The sequence below is a fragment of the Nannospalax galili genome, unplaced genomic scaffold (genome assembly GCF_000622305.1).
Source record: "Nannospalax galili isolate Female #2095 unplaced genomic scaffold, S.galili_v1.0 scaffold55, whole genome shotgun sequence".
NCBI classification, from domain to species: domain Eukaryota; kingdom Metazoa; phylum Chordata; class Mammalia; order Rodentia; family Spalacidae; genus Nannospalax; species Nannospalax galili.
Genome location: NW_008337640.1, coordinates 813,847 through 819,202, shown reverse-complemented (window position 1 = coordinate 819,202; position 5,356 = coordinate 813,847). Strand labels below are relative to the sequence as shown.

The 5,356-nt window shown below is 36.5% G+C and overlaps 1 pseudogene; it reads right to left on the bottom strand.

The window, feature by feature from the left end:
- Nucleotides 1-992: 992 nt before the first annotated feature.
- On the bottom strand, nucleotides 993-1,143 carry LOC115070282 (annotated as a pseudogene).
- Nucleotides 1,144-5,356: the final 4,213 nt, after the last annotated feature.

Below are 5,356 nucleotides of genomic sequence, written 5' to 3'. Positions count from 1 at the left end.
GGGAAAGGTTGAAACTGAACTAGACTTTTCAGTGTGCAATGAAAGAATTTGATAATCCATTTTGATACCTCTAAGATATCAAACATCTTAGATATTATCTGTATCTCTAAGAAAGGGAGAGAGAGAGACTGTGTTTATTGTTTGTGTGCTTAGGTACTGATTTTTCCAAGAGACAGATAGTTTAGCTATTGTGTCCATTGTTTATTTGACACCGTCTTCAGAGGTAAAATAGGTGAATGTTATTTATCTCCCCAGTGTTATTTTATATATTATGTAAAGAGTGGAAAACATATGTAAATAAGATTAGTCTTTCAAAATACTGTAATCTATGAAAAGAAAATTAACTTTCTGTCCTTCACATTTTATCATTTTTTTTCTACTCATATGGGCCAATTTAAGAAATGAATGAATAGGTGGTTAGTTTTCTAATGTGTTTTGCTTTTGTGTTTGTACAATAATAGGATGCCTATGTGACTTACCCTCAAACCAGGATGTTTTTGAAAGTGAAAGAGTTACTAAAGGCAATTGAACTGGTACTGTCCCTGGCAAACCAGAGCATATGGAAATGATCTCTCCATTAATCAAAGCAAATCAAATGCTAGTGAATAGATATGGAAAAGCTTAGTAAAATGTGTTATGATAAATAGTATTTAATTAAAAATGTTCTGATAAATCAGATAAACTACTGTGGGTGTCAGTAGTTGTGTGAGAAATGTTGGCAGACTACTCAGAATAATTTAGTATAGTTTGGGTGTGTCCATTTCAGTGATCTCCAAGGAGTTCAACAATCAAGGTACCCAAAGGGCCTCATTATGGTTGTTTTTTAACTTCATCACTAAGAACCTGGTGATGCCTCTGAGAAGATGGTGTGATGGTGGTACTTGGTTGTAATTTTCCTTTTAGGAATCAAAAATGAGCTGACAGGACCTGCATCTATCCCACTATTCCTCCCCCCAAACTCTGCTGATAGAGTTTATCAATCTAGAAATTATTCAGTGTCCACTGAAACAGAGGGAGAAGCATAAAGGGAGTGAGTGGAAGGGCAGTGAAATTTAACTAAGTTCCCAGACAACTTTTAAAGAGAAAGGTAATATATTTCATTTGATACTACACTTGATCTTAGCTAAAAGGCTGAAAAGCAATGCCCAATATATAACATTGTAAAGGTATTTCTAACTCATTATTCTTCATTGTTAAGTAGTGCTACTTATCAAATATTAAAAGAGACAGGGCAACTTCCTATCAAATGCAGTAAAAATCAAAAGGCTACAAAAGGAAAAAAAAAAGAAATCATTTACTGTCAAGGCACCTTATTGGGTTGCTTATGTATTTGTATGCCAGTCCCCCAAACCATTTATCAAATGATAGCCCATGTATCAGATACATGGTAACCTTTCAAAACTCAGTAATTATGCTTGTAAGATGATAATGCCATTTTAAATCTGATCAACTGCTGCAATCTATTGGTCATTATCTCCTTTCAGGGAAAGCTGAGAGAGCTTATCACAAATGTTAAGACTGTGATTGCTTCTATATAGAAACTTATCAATAAAGAAAATTGTGTATTCAGAATTTATTCTTCATAGGGGTATTGCCTCATGCTTGAAAGATAAATGAAGAATTTCTGGTCTATTGTTTATTAAAGATATCCCAATTCTATAACATTTTAATTGTACATCTACTCCTTGACATCCTAACTAATGGTTCCAAGCAAATTAATAAAAGCAACATATTAAGTTTAAATCCCAGATAAGGTAAAGATTGCCATTTTAATATCCCATCCATATCCTTTATCTTTCTACAGAGGCTTTCAGGCCAGTAGTTTTAATAACATGCATGAATGAAGATACTCTTTTTTAACTCAAATGGTGGCAAAGAGTTTTTCCTTTATATTAGCAGGCAATCAATTCCAATAGCTTTTTAATGCTTTCTTAAAGAATCAATTTTAAGGCAGACGCTCTTCAGGGGACCCTCTTAAACTTCTTCACAGCCAGTCTCCTAATTTTCTATTACAATGCAATCTAAAGCAGCTACAAAAATAATGCAGATAATGTTTGCTGGGTAATGATTTCCAATTTCCCCATTCCATGTACCCTGTTATTAGGAGGATCATCTTGGTTGTGTAAATTAATTTTCAATTCACTTCAGGGGAACATTACAATGATTTATTCAACACCAGTGTTGAAGAAAGAGTTGGGAGGATTTAGCAATCTGAGAAACAAAATCAATTTGTTCTGATTATTGTCATGTTAAAGAGGAAAAAAAGAGAAGATAACCCAAAGAATCACTTGAATATGTGTTTTGACTGTTCCCTGAACACCATTACCATGATCAGATGCTAAGGTATCATTCTGAAATACATGAACTCAGCCAAGAATGATGTTTGTGATCTGTTCTACTTGGAGGTTAAATAATGTAATAGCCATGCATATTCCTTCACAGGAAATCAGTTTTTTAATGTATTATATATATATATTTCCTTGGAAGAGAAAAATGACACAGAAACTTATGAAAATACAGAAAGAGTGGTTAGCAATGATATAAAAATGCTAAAACGAACTGTTATACCAATATCTCATAACTATATGAAATATCATTTCATCATAATTTATCTAATATAAATTGTTCTAGGGTTGTATATGTTCTATTGTTTTTAATATTGCATACGAGTCATTCTCTGTAAAGGTTTTACTGACCTTTTAGATTAATCAACTTGTCTGTGTTTTGGTCATTGGAGTCAAGTTTAACTGTGTCCATATGCAAATGAAATGTGCTATCCACATCCACTTCACCTAATCACTGACTTTCAGTCAACAAACATTGCAAGGTTCTGCTACGTCGTAAGTACTGTTATGGAAACCAGAGAGATGCTGAAAAGTAAAGAGCAGTCCTATGAAATTGTCTAACCATTGTGAATATAAAATCGGGAGCTATAAGTCAACCTATGAACAGAGATTTAAACATTTGACCATGTCAGGCTGGAGAAAGCTTTAGAAGGGGTGACTGTCAAGCTTTTATTATGAAAATGAGTTTATGGAAGGAGGTGTAGCTAATTCTATTAGGACAATCATATTTACATTTTGAAGAAGAACACCGTAGTTGCTTTGTGTGGAAGAATTAGGAAGAGGCAGAATTCCTGGAATCACACAAGAGGCTCCGGCTATCATCCAGACAAGAGATGAAATATGAGTGGATGGGTTTGCTGTCTTCCAAACCTCTGCAGGCTCCAGTTAAACATTTATTTCTGAAATACTATGTAGCTAAAGGTGCAGGTACACCCCTGTATGTACTGCCATGAAGTGAGCTTGGTATGACTCTTGGAACTAAGACCATCAAAGATTGTGCAGACACATCAAAAGAAACTATCAGCAGAACAACAGACCACTCACAGAATGAGAGAAAATCTTTGCCACCCATACTTCTAACAGGGGACTAATATCTAGAATTTACAAAGAACTTAAAAAATTAAACACCAAAACAAAAGAAAACTATTGATCAACAAATGTGTGAATGAAATGAACAGACAGTTCTTAAAAGAAGAAACACAAATGGCCAAAAAGTGCTTTACAAAGTGTTCAGCATCATTATTCATGAAGGAGATGCAAGTTAAAACTACTTTGCGATACTAACTCACTCCTATCAGAATGGCTATCAAGAAATTTGACAACAAAGTCTGGCAAGGATGTGAAGCAATACAATGAACCCTTATTCCATCTCTGGTGGAAGTGCGAGACAGTAAAGTCATCATGAAGATCAGTATGGAGCTTTCTCACAAAACTAAAACTGGAACTACCATATGGCCCAACTACACCACTCCTGCGTGTACCACCAAAGAACTTCACATCTTACCACAGAGATATTTGCACATTTGTGTTTATTGCCACTCCATTCAGGATAACAAGGAAATGGAAATAACCTAAATGCCCACCAACTGATGAATGGATAACAAAGATGTGGTATGCTTCCACAATGGAATTTTATTCACCTGTAAAAATGGGAATTGAGGTCATCGAAGGGAAAGGAGAATCTACTAAATACTTTTTGTTCAAAAATGCTATAATGATATCTAATGCCTTGTATGCTATTTAAAAAAATAATAATTATAAAATAAAAGAAGGGCTGGAGATATGGCTCAGTGGATAAGAATGCTGGTCGTTCTTGCAGAAGACCCGGGTTTGATTCCCAGCGTCCACTTGGCAGCTAACAACTGTCTGTAACTCCAGTTCCAGGAGATCTGACAGCCTCTTCTGTCCTCCACGGGCATTGTACAACACAGGTGTACTTATCTACATGCAGGCAATGCACACATACACATAAAATAAAAATAATAAAATAATAAAAAAAGAAAAAAATTCAAAGAGTGGGGGGAGATTATACAGAAAAGTGGGACTGAATTAGAATCTCTGATTGAACAGTAGAGGGTCACAGAAAGATCCAGAGATCTGAGTTTCACCAATAAAGCTGACTTTTTAAACATTAACTTGATATTTTTTGACACTACTGAGAAATTTCTCATTTCAATAGAATGTTCTTATGAATAACACAGGAATCTACTTCCTTGATCTATTTCCAAATTAGAGCCAAGCTTTTCTCTCTGTGGTGAGGTGCACTGTATAGCTTTAGTTGTCAACTTGACCCACCTGGTTAGAGAGAACCCGTGACCATGTCCGTGTGGCATTTTCTTGATTGTTGAGTGATGTGGGAGGACCCAGCCCACTGTGGGCGGTGACACCCCTGGGCAGGTGGTCCTGTATTGTATCAGAAAGCAGGCTTAGCGCAGGCTGAGGGAGAAAGCCAATAAACAGCATATCTCCATGGTCTGTGCTCCAGGTTCCTGCCCTGAATGCTTACCTTGGGCTTCCTCAGTGATGAACTGTGACCAGGGAGATGTAAAATTAATAAACCATTTCCTTCCCAAGTTGGGTTTGGTTGATTTTTTCACCATAGCAATATAGAAACAAACTAGAACAGGAAGTGATCTGGTGAAGCAACTGGACACACAGTCTATGCGCAACACAACATGTGCAGAAAGCCTGACTCTACAAGTAGTGTGACTGCCTCATGTGAGAGTGTCAGTCACCTCATCTGGAGAGGAGACTGAGGACACTTATAACCCCCTTCACAGTGAGCTCTCAAGGAACAGGAGAGATACCGAAGTCCTCTTGTGGTACAGTAAGCAGGTTACAAACCCATGCTCCACATTGCTTGTATAGAGTACACAGAACAAATTAACATTTGGGCACTAGTTGGAACTTGTGTTGGTCCAGGGTTACAGTCATGAAACTGTTGATCTAGGTCTGCCCTAGTTTGCTTCTCTATTGACGTGATAAAACACTAACCAACTGCCCCCAGAGAG